This window comes from Polypterus senegalus, chromosome 3 (assembly GCF_016835505.1).
Source record: "Polypterus senegalus isolate Bchr_013 chromosome 3, ASM1683550v1, whole genome shotgun sequence".
Lineage (NCBI taxonomy): Eukaryota > Metazoa > Chordata > Cladistia > Polypteriformes > Polypteridae > Polypterus > Polypterus senegalus.
The window spans coordinates 218,954,059-218,970,623 of NC_053156.1; the positions used below are offsets into that span (position 1 = coordinate 218,954,059).

At 38.4% G+C, this 16,565-nt stretch overlaps 1 non-coding gene across 1 annotated transcript; it reads left to right on the top strand.

Annotated features, from left to right (window-relative positions):
• Positions 1 to 396: 396 nt before the first annotated feature.
• On the top strand, positions 397 to 489 carry LOC120526972. The gene has a single exon (XR_005633254.1). It is a non-coding gene; the product is annotated as a small nucleolar RNA SNORD116 (small nucleolar RNA).
• Positions 490 to 16,565: the final 16,076 nt, after the last annotated feature.

Sequence of the window (16,565 nt, forward strand, 5' to 3'; positions counted from 1 at the left end):
GTCACCAATTAAACTAAGCTGAACATAATTGGGACACGGGGAAAACTGTGGTGAAAATGTATATGGGAAATGAGAAACTGTGCAAACTGCACACAGACAATAATCTGGACAAAAACAGAACACAGTCCCATCTTGAATATCCATCTACAGTATACATACCAAGCCTACCCTTTCAAAACAGGGCACAAGACTAATCAGAGATGAGGTACCAGTCCATCACAGAACACGCATGACCAGTTTAGACTAACATTCAGTTCTTTGTGATGAGGGAGGTAAAAAAAACTCACGACTATGGGAAAAGAGCAAACTCAACATTAACAGTGACCAGGTCAAAGACTGAAGTCGGCCTGCTGGAGTTGTCAGGCCAGTTCTAACCATTGTATAAGCATAATAATCCAATTATATATGATTTTCATCAAAGCATTTAATGGAAACATGAACATACTTAGTGTTCAATCATTAGCATTCTGCTCAATTGTACTGCAGTGAAGACATGCAAAGACAATATAATTTATTTAACTGCTTCGTAAAAGAAAAACACCACCATAAAGCTTCCTTTAACAAAGTCTATAGGAAAGAGAATGGCCAGTGATGCTACCTGGCATTATTAGATTATCAGAAGTCTTTAATCCATCCATTTTCTTAAGCCACATTTTCTAGTTTAGGTTCTTAGATAGCCAAAGCCATTCCCAGAAACAACTCTTTGCACACACACACACACATCACAAACTTTCAGAGTTGACTGTAGGAGGATTCTGGGGTCCCCAGATGAAACCCACATAAAATTACTGAATTACTTGTAGCTTAATTTATTTATCTTTTGGTTTCCCTGCAGTATATTTTTAAACTTCAATGTTTTTTGGTAAACACTTCACTTCCCACCTTATTCGCCCACTATGGCTGTATTCTATAAGTTAGTTACTGTAGATCAAAGGCTGATTAAGCCACCCAAGGCACACACAGTCTAACTGGCACAGAGTGCCTACTTCTTTTTGGTTTTGTAATGTCTAGCATCTGGCATCTGCTAAAAGCAGTAAGACTTCTAGAGGGGAGATAATAAAAAAAAAAATGTTGGGGGTAGGAGGTGAACCTATCTATGTTTAAACTAGTAGCACCAGTTTTATTATATAAGGTGCTGCAAATATTTCCAGAAGCGTCAACCCATACATTGCTTTCTCACTTCTGAGCCTTCTTTTTCTTGAACATCACCTCGTTTGGCTGATTATTCCGCTCTGCGTCCAATGGCTTTGGACCCTACATGAAATAGGACAGAAAATCACATAGGAATAGAAAGCCATAAAACCCAGCAGCGAGTGAATACAGTGCAGTGACTGGTGAGCATGACTGGCTTTTATTGTCTAATGGGTAGAAAGTGTTCATCTGCACATCTGAGAAAAGGGAGTTTCATACTGTTGTGCCAGACAACTAGAGCTGTGCCAAATCCGTGCAAACAATTCCAAGCAAATATGGGGTTCCAATGACCTTGTCTGGATGATCTCAGACCCTAATTGGTTTTTCCACAGAGCATCCAAAGGGATGTAGGAAACTGATAAAGGCTTTTGTGGATCAGCCAAATTAATCCCCTTTTTTGCTTGCACAGACATACTGACAAATGATTTTCTGCAGGCACCTGGAAAATGCCTGAAAATGAATAACTTAAAAAATTGGCATTCGTGGGCCATTGTGATTTGTTAAACTTGTATTGTACCAACCGACAATAAATTGGAAGGGAAATGAATGGATAGATGGTTGAAAAGATGGGGGGATGAATGGATGGATGGATGATATTATAGATTTTCAACTGCTGAAAAAACACATTTGAGAAAGATGTGAGAAGCCATATAATAAGAATTCAAAGAAGTATGTCTTCTAATACTGGCAATTGCAGTGTATTATAATGCATTATAATTTTATCCGAGAAATATAGACATTAGCAACATATTCTATATATGTACAATGGGTTATAGCATGATTTGTATAGATTTATAATAACATATGCAGCAGAACTGGTCTCCAATGTAGGTGGAGATGTCTTCAGTGTAGTGTCACGAAATTGCTATCCTACAAGATGTTATCTACTTCATTAACAAAAAAGATTCAGAGGGTGGCGCCCTGCCTGGGATTTGTTCCTGCCTTGTGCCCTGTGCTGGCTGGGAATGGCACCAGCAGACCCTCGTGACCCTGTGTTAGGATATAGCAGGTTGGACAATGATTCAGAGGGATACTTTCAATAACAGAAATAAAGCAGAAGTTATTGGATGGAAGATCAAGCAGAGAATGCAGATTTCACCCTGGAAATGTTGCCAGGCTGGTATTTAGCAGAGGATAACTGTGAGCATCGTACCTAAGCCTTCAGTGAGATTAGAAAACCATGAAATGGCAGCTAATATAAAAAACATTCAAAGAAATGACCTATTCCTTCATTCATTTATCCATTTTCTGAACTCATCTAATGTATCTCAGAGCTCATTTACTTTTACTTATACAGGAACCATTTAGAAACACCAGTTAACCTAAAATATGCATCTGTAGGAACTAAAGCCAGAGTAACTAGAGGAAACTCCACATGGACAATAACAAGACTAGAGTTCAGATCTACATTGCAGTTTCTTGAAGCTGTGAAATTACAGCATTGGCCACTATATCACAAAACAAACAAAATTTATTTAAATTAATTACATTTGTAAATTACTTTAGGAAATAAATAAATCATATCTAAGTCCTTGTTGAATCACTAGTAATTTATATTTATAGGTCTTTACTAAAGGCTAAGAAGACCAAGATGGTTCCCCACTGGCATTTGGGAAGTCAAGTAACTTTATTTAGTTCACTAGATGTACTACACCTCTAAGATGGGTTGTAATATAAGAAACGTTGACCTCAGCATTAATGTTTGAAGTGCACCATGTCTCTGTTATATTCCATTTGGTATGAAATTCATAAACAAGGTGCTAATGTTTGTGAGGTGCCATCTACTGGAAAGACAAATGCAATTCATTTTATTACTAAAAATGTTTGTGATGCCCCATCTTTTGGAGACATAGCAACCTGCTGGACACATAAACAAACACACAGACACTTATCCTTTCATTAAAGTGTATATTGAGGAAGCAGTATAATCTTTTCTAAATATGCTTTTGAAATAATACATTTTAAATAAACAGACAGTGAATAGTGAAATCTCCTATATATAAACGAGCAGAGCAGAATGGATATACCAAAAACAAAATTGACACAGCATCTCACCTTATATATAAACGTCTATGCGTGGAAGTGTGTGTGTCTGTCTGTCCGGCCCGGAAGTGTGACGCTACAGCATGAAGCTCAAAGAAATCGACTCTGTTACCAAAGTGAAACAGCTGAGAAAGCGAAACTTGCTTAGCTGCTAATATACAAGCGAGGCTACCACATCGGTAAAACGAATCCTCCGAGGAGAGAGAAACTCGCTTAGCCACTGATAGACAACGGAGGAACAAAACCACAGAGAAAAGAAAACTTAGCTCTAGCTTAACTGCTAATGCATAACCGATGCGATTGATTGATTGAAGTGCCAGAATCCACGGTTTCTAGGAGCCGAGACTTTTTACAGCACAGACTTACACAGCTAGTATTCTTATAAATAGTGCACGAGAACGCTCACCTACCATCAATTCTTCCAAAATTACAACATTTCCAAAAACACTACCTTAAACTAATTATACAGTTTAAAATATGTAAATAATTATATATTAATAAATATATAAGAGATGGAAATAGGATTCAATCACAGGTCAGCTAGCTCATAATTGTACTGACTTTGTATTTGTCAGGGCTACTGTATATGTATATGTATGTACCTACCACAGGAATATTACCTAATTTAAAAGAATTATGAAAATGCATATCTATCTATTTATCTATAAAAACATAAATCTATGTACAAAAAAAAATAATAACAAAATGGAATTGGAGTAAACACACACATTTTGTTACTAGAATGGGCAAGGTCACATATATCACATTGAATTTACTAAAGTATAGACAGGAAATGTGTTGCATAGTTCAGCAAGTTGCAAAAGAATCAACAGAGACCAATTGTTGTAGTTGTTAAAAAACATGCAGAAGAGGAAAACAAAAAGAAGAACATACCAAAACAGCAGAAGGCAAACCAATCTATTTGGCCATCTGGGCCTGCCTACACCCACGACTACCACATGAGACAATTTGTTCACTTGCCCACTTTCTCCATACCACCAAAGCAATCTCTCTACTCATCTCTCATTGTCTGTCATAACCTCTCCTACAAGGGATCATTTACACCACTTCCACAATCAATATACCATTGATATTTGGCTATTTTAACCTCACTCCCACAATAATTTTTAGCCAATCCCCAAATGTGCATTTTGGTTACACGTTTTGTAAACCATTTGGTCATAAGCTGTCATTAAAGGATGAAGTCTCTCTGCCTTAAAAGGACAACAAAGACCCCCTTACACTACCAGTGGACCTATAACTAGTTGAAGTGTTATGACTAGTGTCTAAGCAGCCTTCTAGGACCCCACACATTAACTGGTTACTTGATTCTAAATTTTCCAACTTGGAACCTTATGCTGCATCATATAGGCCTGTGTGTATTTAGGTCTTCTTTCCAAGCCTGCATATACCACACTACCCCTCTTCTTCCCTTTTTCTCTCTTTGTCACTCTTTCTATGCTGTCTTTGGGTAAAACTTTAGGGCTTACCCACCCCTATGGCAACACCTCATATCATGCATCCACATACAGCCATCTAGACCACAGAAACACTTCATATATACAGTATACAGAGCCATTAAATCCTGCCTGCTTTATATAAAGTAATGGACATACAGTACATTACTTTATGTATCTTTTATTCTGAGCACTGCTCTTCCTGAATTTAAATTCATATTGACTTTATGCCCCTGTGACCCTGTAGTTAGGATATAAAGGGTTGGATAATGAATGGATAGATGGATTGACTTTATGCATAGGTAGCAGAGTAGGCCAGAGAGTAGCGTTCAGTTCCGAGAAAAGCTTTCAATTTCAACAGTTTACTTTTAAACTAGTAGGTGCATATTAGATTAACTGGCCCAACGTGGGTGTGTGTGTGAGTGTGTTCTCCACAGGATTGGTGTCTCATGTAGTGTTGATTCATACCTTGCACCTGATGCTGTCAGGATATGTTCCAGGCCTCTGCGATCCTGTGGTGGAGAAGGTGGGTTCGTTAATTAGATGAATTTAGTACTTAATTGATTGTTTTAACTTAATTTCAATTTAATCTTTCTAAGCATTCTTCCAATTACAGACCCTGTACAACAAATGTTGATCGCAAAACTTTATGTTAAAACGTGAGCAAAGAAAGGTGATGAGAAAACGTTTACAAAAACAATATTTCTTCAAATAACATATCTAATTTTATTACCCTGTAGTACGATGATCATCTTACATTAAATCGAATTATTACTTTGCAAACACCTTCTGATTGTGCTTGCAATGTAAACTCTAATACTAAATTGAAAAATAATGATTATATTCACAAATAAATGTATACACATACACCCCTGTGTACAACTAAAAACTGCTGCTTTATACAGATTGAATTATTATATACTTTTGATACACTTTTTTCATACAAAATTAATAAAGAATTATAAATTTGTAAAGAGTAAGCAAATAACTTGCTTCTTCTTTCATTATTAAGAACTTATTGTTTTTGAAATTCCATTGAAGGTAAAACAGTATGAAAGTAATTGATTAATTGTCTCTTATTAAAATATAGCAAAGCGTAACAAAACAATTGTTCACATTCTGAACATAAAAGGTCCATGTGCTGAAGGATTTCTTATACAAAAAGACATTTCAAGTGTAATCTGAAAAACTATAACGATTAAGAATAAAACGTGATGTTTTGCCCAACAGAGAGCTGTCAAGATGGCTGAACACCTCCTATTCACGTCAATTCAGTGATCTTAGCAACACCTCAAAATATTTTAGGTTTTGTGACCTCAGCTTCGGAAAAGTTTCCTTCATGGGAGGGTACTGGTTTTAAATTCAATAATGATCGAAAGAAAGGACTGCATAAATGTAGCAGAACTCACCTGTATAATATCCGAGTTAAACAAAATCAATTCTCCACAGCAAAAACACATGGACCTTCCCTTTAGTGGAACGGTTCCTTTAATTGGGATATACTAGTCTCTTCCCCTTCTCTTATTAGCATTTTCTAGGTTGCAAGTAAGCCAGTCTTCAAAATCCAACTCCCTCCCCATTAGAAAAACAAAGAGAAATATGAGAAAATAGGCATGATCTGTCCTCAGACAAAGGAATATAATGAAATAAAGAGGCAGTGTTTGTGAGCTCCGTATCCACTGCATGTCTGAGATATTTGAGGCTCTGGGAGGCCAGGTATTTGTCAGTCAGGGCTCAGGGTTTCTTTGCTGTTTTTCAGTCCCTAGCAACAAAGGGCCCATTGAAGAGGCCTGATATGGGCACAAAGCTCTTTGTAGCGCATGTTAGCTGCTTCCCTGGGTGTGGATTACCTGCCACCCCTGGCCAGATACAGATGCACAATTGCATTCAATAGCTTCCTAATATCTAGCCAGTGGGCACTTTCTAAACAATATAAGCAAGTTTAAAATGCATTACAGAAGCAAATATACCAAATTCATAACACGTTGCCTTTTTTTTTAATGAAAGCGGCCATTATTGTGAGCTGTGTCATAACATCTCTTCTAACTCTTTGAAACAGATCTGCTGGTGCTGAAGTGATGCATAGCACATCAAAAACAGTGCCTGAAGCTGCCCGGCGTAATAAAATAGACTTCGAAAAAGGGATGCCATCTGTACATAATTAAAATATTTCTTCAAGGACTTATTATGTAGAACTCCTGAATCTTAATGAAAGCAACCAAAAAATGAAAAAAAAAAAATATATATATATATAACTATTTTAAAGTAGATAATCCCAATTCAATGTCTGGTAGCAGCCATAGCCTATTCAATAATTCCAGGACGAAAACAGGAATAAGCTGAATAGTAAACTCTTTGTCAAAGTCAATGGAGATCATTCGAATTGAAAGGATTCAGTCTGTCCTAAAAAAAATCATCCTGATACACCTCTCCCACTCTGCCACCATTTCAAAAGTGTCTCAGAACGATGTCTCCACAGTCATTTTTCATCACTGCCCTTAAAAAAAATATGGATTCATTTCTCCTCTGTTTATTTCAGATTATGCTGTCATCTACATAAAACTAATTTGAAATCTTGTCAATTAATGAATGCAGAAGTGAATTGATTAGGTAATTAAGTTAATTAATGTTACAAATGAATTTATTCCAGTACCAAGCAGGTGGCCGCAGACTATTACAGCTTAATTGGACACAAAGCAGGAACTGGCCATTGACAGGGGGATGCCCTTGCAAACAAATTGATATCGGGCCAGTGTAGGCCCTGTGTGGGCAAACATATTGGCACTACACGGGCAGCCAGCAATGGCCCAGCACATTGAGGTATCATTGACCCCAAAATGTGGGCCCAAATTTGGCACCTGACACCTATCCCAGCAAGCAATGGGTGCAGATAGGAACCTTCCCTGGACATGGCAGTAGCCCATCATAGGTTGAACACACACACACCGCATAGGGCAAATTTTGCCCCAGTAGTCCACCTCAACTACATGACTTTGAACTGTGGGAGGAAACCACAGCACACTGAGGAAACCATGATGGACACTGCGAAAATATGTAAACTCTATATAGGAAAGACCAGGATGTAAACTCTGATGTCCTTCCTGTGAGGCAGCAGTGCTACCCCTGCACACACCCCTTACTGGCCGTTTCTGTTAAACTTTTTTTTTAGTGTTTTACTTGTTCTTTTATCATTTAAATTATGTGCAACCATGAAGATTTACAATGTATTAATTAATAAGAAAAGGAATAAAAAACCACATTAGTAATGTGAGTTTAAACTATTTTGCCCTACAATGGACTGTTTGATGCTGCCTTGTGCTCTATACTAGCTGGGATAGGCTCCAGCTTTGATTTTGTGTGTAATTTTACAACCCTGAACATGAAAACCTTACCAAAAATATATAAAAAATATGCATTTTTAACCAATTGAAGTTGTTCAAATTTTTACTTACTGTATATTTGTCATTATCTAACCTGCTCAATCCAGACCTGGGTTGCAGGGCATGCTGGAGCCTAGCCGAGCTAACATAGAGAACAAGGCAGGAACAAGCCCTGGAAAAGGGTATCAGTTCATCACGTGGTGAACACACACACATCACACACACAAGGGACAATTTAACTTCATCAATTTAATTCGCCTGCATGTCCTTGGGCAGTGGGGTTCAACCCTAGCACCCAGAATAACCCCACACAGACATGAGGAGAAAATTCAAATTCTTTGCAGGGAGCACCTGGGATGTGAACCCTGGTCTTCTTACTGCAAGGCAGCAGTGCTATCACTGAACCACCCATTATTTATACTTCTGCAATCAAAATCTAAAACCCAACCAAAAATGCAAGGTCACTGTGTTACCTACTCTGTGACAACATTAAAGAGCAGTGACTACATCAGCCAGCATTATCAAACCATCACAGGGTTAATGAGGGACTTGATTGACTGAACTTGTGCTGCCAGCGATTAACCCATTTTGGGCCACTAGGGAAACTTTTGGAAGGGGTCCCTTGTAACAGCCCCCATATTGGGCTAGTTCAGTATTTAATTGGGTTTTCCCAAGTCCACACAATCCTTGGTCTGGCCACAGGGAGCCACTGTCTGCATGTTTGCTGGGTGGCCACACTCATGCTTATAAAATGCTGACAACAATCAACCTAGTGTGAAGAAAACTGTGTTATACAGCCTTTCTAAGGAGTTCAATATACTATAAAAAACTAACCTGCACACAAAAACTAGCCATGGAGCATGTGTAGAAATGTAAACAATCAACGAAGACCTTAGCGTTAACGTTTGCAGTGAATCATCTATTGGATTGTATTTTGTAATGCATGTAGTAATAAAATACTTTCCTGCAAATGTTTGTGATTTGCCATCTACTGGAATGACAAATGCAATGTCTTATATTACTTAAAAGGTTTGTGATACGCCATCTTTTGGAATGACAGAGACATAGTCACCTGACGGACACCCAGACAGACACACAGACACCAATCATTCTACTAAGGTTGATCATTTCGGACATTCTCATTCATTCTTTGGCTGACAATATTTAGTTAAAGGGTGCAAAGGATAATTGGGAACATTTCAGGCAGATTACTAGGGATCACTGATATTCAAGGTTGAAATACAATGCAACCTCCTGCAAATGTGAGGTAAAGCAAACTATACACTTTATCTTCTTCTTCTTTTGGCTGCTCCCATTAGGGGTTGCTACAGCGAATCATCTTCTTCCATATCTTTCTGTCCTCTGCATCTTGTTCTGTTACACTCATCACCTTCACGTTCTCTCTCACCATATCTATAAACCTTCTCTTAGGCCTTCCTCTTTTCCTCTTCCCTGGCAGCTCTATCCTTAGCATCCTTCTCCCAATATACTCAGCATCTCACCACTGCACATGTCCAAACCAACAAAATCTTGCCTCTCTGACTTTGTCTCCCAACCGTCCAATTTGAGCTGACCCTCTAATGTACTCATTTCTAATCCAATCCATCCTCGTCACACCCAATGCAAATCTTAGCATCTTTAACTCTGCCACCTCCAACTCTGTCTCCTGCTTTCTGGTCAGTGCCACCATCTCCCATCCATATAACATAGCTGGTCTCACTACCGTCCTGTATACCTTCCCTTTAACTCTTGCTGATACCCGTCTGTCACAAATTACTCCTGACACTGTTCTCCACCCATTCCACCCTGCCTGCACTCTCTTTTTCACCTTTCTTCCACAATCCCCATTACTCTGTACTGTTGATCCCAAGTATTTAAACTCATCCACCTTCACCAACTCTACTCCTTGCATCCTCACCATTCCACTGACCTCCCTCTCATTTACGTACATGTATTCTGTCTTGTTACTCCTGACCTCCATTCCTCTCCTCTCTACAGCATATCTCCACCTCTCCAGGGTCTCCTCAACCTGCTCCCTACTACTGCTACAGATCACAATGTCATCAGCAAACATCATAGTCCACGGGGACTCCTGTCTAATCTTGTCTGTCAACCTGTCCATCACCATTGCAAATAAGAAAGGACTCAGAGCTGGTCCCTGATGTAAACCCACCTCCACCTTGAATGCATTCGTCACTCCCACTGTAGACCTCACCACGATCACACTTCCCTCGTACATATCCTGTACAACTTTTACATACTTCTCTGCCACTCCCGACTTCCTCATACAGTACAACAACTCCTCTCAAGGCACCCTGCCATATGCTCTTTCCAGGTCCTCAAAGACGCAATGCAACTCCTTCTGGCCTTCTCTAAACTTCTCCATCAACATCCTCAGAGAAAACATTGCATCTGTGGTGCTCTTTCTTGGCATGAAACCATACTGCTGCTCACTAATCATCACCTCACTTCTTAACCTAGTTTCCACTACTCTTTCCCATAACTTCATGGTGTGGCTCATCAATTTTATTTACTTTATAACAGAGAAAATATGTGCTTGCTATAGTGGACTTATTAGTAGCTTATTGCTATGTAACACTAACAAATACTGGTGAACAGCAGTAAGTGAAAAACAGATGCAGTCATGTTAAGACCAAACAATGCGTTTCTTAATGTCTTGTTGAATTCTGTATTGTTATTGAAACATAACAGCAGGAGAACCCCACAAACTTTGCAACCATTCAGGAATCCCCTTTGTTCTGAAAGGTTTGCCTGTTTTAGTGTGTATGTGTAGGCATGCACACTTCATATCCATTGAAACATGTCAAAGACCAGAGCTTTCCAAGTGCATATTTTCAAATATGGGGGTCACTACTACCAAGGCAATTTCTGTCTTCTGGCTACACCTTATTGATTGCTATACTATTTATTCTTCACTTTCAACTTATACTACCATTTTAATAAACCAATCAGTCATGCTTTATTATATTAGAACATTACAAAAATTCTGACGAAAACAGGCTATTCAGCCCAACAAAGCTTGCCAATCTTTTCGACCTAATTTCTACAAAATAGCAGCAAGTTAGATTTTGAAGGACATAAAGTTGTACCACACTGCTTGCTAATTTATTCCAAGTGTCTGTGGTTCTCTGTGTAAAGAAAAACCTTCTAACGTTCATACATAATTTACCCTTAACAAGTTGCAAACTGTGCCCCCATGTTCTTATAGAACTCGTTAGACTTACCAGCCTAGATGTGCTGGACTAATTCCTTTCATAATCTTAACACTTCAGTTATTTCACCTCTTAAACTCCATTTGCTTCAGCTGAAAAGGTTCAGCTCATTCAATCATACCTCATCAGGTCTCTCGGTGCTGGAATGAGCCTAGTTGCTCTCCTTTGTACTTTCTCTAGTGCTGCTATGTCTTTTTTGTAGCCCAGATACCAAAACTACATGCAGTACTCTAGATGAGTCCTCACCAGTGCATTATAAAGCTTAAGAATAACTTCCTTTGACTTGATAACCTAACATTCTATTAGTTTTCAGTGATCACTGAAAGTGTAAATTCAACCTACCCCTTTGACAGTAGGAGTAAATCAGCGCCCCTCCAGGAAGAACATGCAAACTCCATAGAGAAGACATCTCAGACAAAACCCAAACTGGGTCTCATGCATTGTGAAACAGAAACATTAATCACTGTGCTCCATTTGACATTCACTGATGGGCACAGCCCATAAGTGCCTTGAGCATGGGAGAGGTGCTATATACAGAAAATATAATGCATTATTATTATTATTATTATTATTATTATTATTATTATTATTATTATTATTATTATGTTAAAAAGATCAAACTTAAGAAATCCATTGTAAAGATCCAAACACAAAAAAAGAAGAAAACGACTCAGTATCTAAGTACCACCTACAGTACTTGAATAGAGTCTGCCTATTACAAGAATAATAAGAAAGAAAAGTGGCCTTAGGTACCATCAAGTGTGACCAAAGGTGCAGCTCAATGTGAACCAGATAAATCATAATGAAACAAACATGAATTTCAGGCAGGAATTTTGTTTTTACTTTCTTTTTTCAATGGAATAAGGGTCTATGCCTCGTTAATTTAATATAGACCTTAATGCCTCACACTTCACGAACACCACTGGCAGATGTGTGGGCTGTGTAGCAGAATTCATTTTTGGTAGCCAGTATTATATGTACATAATATCATTGACATTGCAGCTGCTAAGTGGTAATATATTTTTATACAGATTTTTGATTTTTAAAATGAACTTATATTTACTACAGCAATTCAGAGATGTTATACAAATGAGATAGCAGAAAACAGTCATCTTTCCTCTCATTCCAAGTCTTTTATGCAGTGCTAAAGCAAGCAAATTCAATGCTGATTAATCTGTAAAGTAGTTTCTGCCATTGCAACCTTTGAAAGACTGTATAAAACAGCAGTGTTTGAAATCCATCGCTGTCCTTAGAGATATGCAGGCTCACAGCCTATAACAAATGCGTTTAATATCTTTAAAAAGGCGTTATCTTTCATAGGCTTCCTTTAGATTCATTGTAAACAGAAGACAGAATCTATTTAATGTTGAGCAATCAAGAGTCAAAAGGTGTGTAACACTGTTCTAAAGGGCTTGTGCACTTGCAAGCCTGACAGCTGGGCTTATCAGGAGAAAGAATAATTCTGGATATGTTTGCTGAGAAGCAGAAAAGTATAAAAATTGAAAAACCTTCCTCCTTTCTCCCAGCAGGGGTCTGCTCCCCATTATTGGGTGAGTCAGACAAGGAAGAATCATCATTCCCACCTCATGATTATTCAGTTCAGTCCAGAGTCCTGGAGGCTCAGCATGACAGGAAGCTATGACTACGCATATCATGTGGGTGTGGTGTGGTGATGCCCTTGACTAACAGGGGAGTGGGAAGGTGAATTGTCAAGAACATTTACAATAATAACAGGTAACTCCCCCTCACCCCCCACAAAATCACACATACTAGTAAGAGCACTCTGCTAGAAGACATGCTTCTGGAACACAATGGTACAGTCTGTGCTGAACAACATAACTTTCATACTTCTGATAATATCTCTGGTCCAATTAGGCAGCAAATACTTGATAAGTAAAGACAGGGCAGACGACTGGGTCTCTAAATAATGAGGAATAACAAGATAGGAGGTCCAGGAATTACAATTAACTGTAAAAATTAATATTTTTTATCTATCTATCTATCTATCTATCTATCTATAATATAGTGCCTTTCATATCTATCTATCTATAATATAGTGCCTTTCATATCTATCTATCTATCTATCTATCTATCTATCTATCTATCTATCTATAATTTATCTATCATATCTATCTATCTATATCTATCTATCTATCTCAAAAATGTTTTTGCGTGCAGATATCAGCTAACATTGTTTCTTTTCTGGTTAAAGTACTTTAGTTCAGTCTTTCACTTGAGGGATGAATAAAAATGAAAACATCTGAGTGAAGGTAAAGCAGTAATTCATTTAGATTTTGTGCAACATACAGTATGCTGAAGTTTCAATATTTATATTTATATATTTAATAGTTTCTGTTATATCTCATGAACTTAGGTAATAAGTCCGATTTCAGGTCATTCTTATACGTGGTGGGTAACTGTGTTTTATAATAAAGGTTGACAATCATACAGTTTAGTAGAAGATAAACAGTCATCCAGTATTTGTCCCACTATACACCAGAAGGGATGATGGGGATTAACCAGTTATTCTATTTATAACACTATGGGGCAACACATGTGGGCATTACTTCATATTATCTGTGCGGTAATGCATGAAACAGAAATTTACCCTGAAATTGGGACTCCAGCACATCTTAGGCCACACATTAGAACAATCTAGACGAGAACAGGCCATACAGCTCAACAAAGCTCACCAGTCCTATTCATTTAATCCACTTATTTCATCTAAAATAGCATCAAGTCAAGTTTTGAAAGTCCCTAACTTCCTACTGTCTACCACACTACTTGGTAGCTTATTCCATCTGTCTACGGTTCTCCTTGTAAAGAAAAACCTCCTAATATTTGTGTGAAAGTTACCCTTAACAAATTTCCAACTGTGTCCCCGTGTTCTTGATGAACTCTTTTTCAAACAACAGTCTCAATCCACTGATCTAATTCTCTTCATAATTTTTAGCGTCTTCATTCATGTCTCCTCTTAATCTTTGTTTATTTAAACTGAAAAGGTTCAGGTTTTTTAATCTTTTCTCATAATTTCTTCCTAGTCTCCCTGAAATCAGGATAGATGATCTTCTCTGATCTTCAATGTCCTTTTTGTAGCCTGGAGACCAAAACTGTACATAGTGCTCCAGATGAGGCCTCACCAGTGTATTATAAAGTTTGAGCATAACTTCCATGGACTTGTACTCCACACATCATGCTATATAACCTATCATTCTGTTAGCCTTCTTAATGGCTTCTGAAAACTGTCTGGCAGATGATAGTGTAGAGTCCAGTACTGCTGTCCAAGTTCCTCTGTAATGATTAACGGAATTCTTGATTATCTGTCAAGTCAGCTAGCTTGAACACTTTTTTATGCTGGAGTCAAAACCAAACAGCCTAGCAGCATGCCCTTGCATATTGGGGAGAACGAAATCTATGGAGGAAACCTTCACACTCAAAGGAAGAAATTGTATATTCCCTACAGGAGGCACATAACAGCAACTGAAATTAGATTTGTGATACAGTGAGCCAGCAATGCCCCACACTGCCACACTACGAGCCTATTAATCAACTAAACAAGCCTTCTCATATATGGGGTCTAGAGTGTAATTAAAGAATTAGTGTGAGTACCATACGACTGAAATGCCACAAAGTGCCTCATGATGTCACCTATTAACTTTCCTTTAGTCTGTATAGCATATTGAATATAATTACCTAATTGAAGACTGGCACTGTGAGCCTACAGTGCTACACAGGCTTTCCATGTCACCTATAAATCAGCCAAACAGTCTTCCTTATACATTGCGCCCCCAGTATAATTATTTAATTGTAGCTCAGCATTGTGAGCCAACAATGCTATACACAGCCCCACCATGTCATCCAACTATCACTGAATGAAACCTTTATGGCAATTATGGCCTGATAGTGCTACACTCACCAATCCACCTACCAACTAACCAACAAAACATTCATACATATAGCCCCCTGGGAGTTATTAGGCACATTCATTGCCATGAGCAAGATGCCAAGACTCAAAAAGCAGACGGTGATCGTGCATGATGCATATCATCGTCATTTAGCAGCTATTCCGCAGTGTTGCTCCAGTGGACTGTAGAAAAGCACTTCAGCACACATCTGTTACATTTCCAATAATTTGCACAAAAAGTGTTAATGACTTTAACAAGAATTACAGAAACAAAATGTGAAAAGTAGGAGTTCAAAACACATTAAAATCCACGAATGCACACAAACACTACACACTATTTTAATTTCAATAAACATGCACAGCTATTAATGACAGATAAAGTGATGGATGTTTCTTGGATTTAACATGGAAGTATTATATTGTATCACTACTTACTCTCTGCTATTCAACTTAAAAAGCTGTAGTGCATCATTGCAGCAAGCCACAAAGAAATACAAGAATAAATATAAGATTACAACTGGAACAAAACTCATAACCAATGGAAGTTCTTAAATTGATCATAATTATATCAAATTAATGTTTGATAGACGCGGCATGGTGGCGCAGTGGTAGCACTGCTGCCTCGCAGTAAGGAGACCTGGGCTTGCTTCCCGGGTTCTACCTGCGTGGAGTTTGCATGTTTTCCGGGTACTCAGGGTGCTCTGGTTTCCTCCCATGGTCCAAAGACATGCAGGTTAGGTGCACTGGCGATCCTAAATTGTCCCTAGTGTGTACCCTGCGGTGGGCTGGCGCCCTGCCCGGGGTTTATTCCTGCCTTGCACCCTGTGCTGGCTGGGATTAGCTCTAGCAGACCCCAGTGACCCTGTGTTAGGATATAGCGGGTTGGAAAATGACTAACCAATGTTTGATAATTTAATCATTTTGATGAATATATGGGATTAAATAAAATAAATAGCTAACATAATATCTGCAAAATGACTAACTATATGGGTGGTACAGTGGTTAGCACTTCTATCTCTCATATACAGAATCTTGGGATCAAATTCAACACTTGGTCATTGTCTATGTGGAATTAGCACATTCTCCCTGTGTCTCAGTGGTTTTTTATCTTGGCAATCTCTTTTTCCTCGTACATCCCCAAGACTTGCACATTATGTCATGTCATGTCATGTTGTTTGCTAACCTGCTTAATCCAGGCCAGGGTCAAAGGTGCTTGCTTAGGGCATCATTTTTCTCAGGGTGAACACACACACACACCAAACACACACATTAGCACCAATTTAGTGTCACCAGTTTATCTAACCTGCATGTCTTTGGATAGTGGGAGGAAACAGGAGCACCCGGAGGAAACCTACAC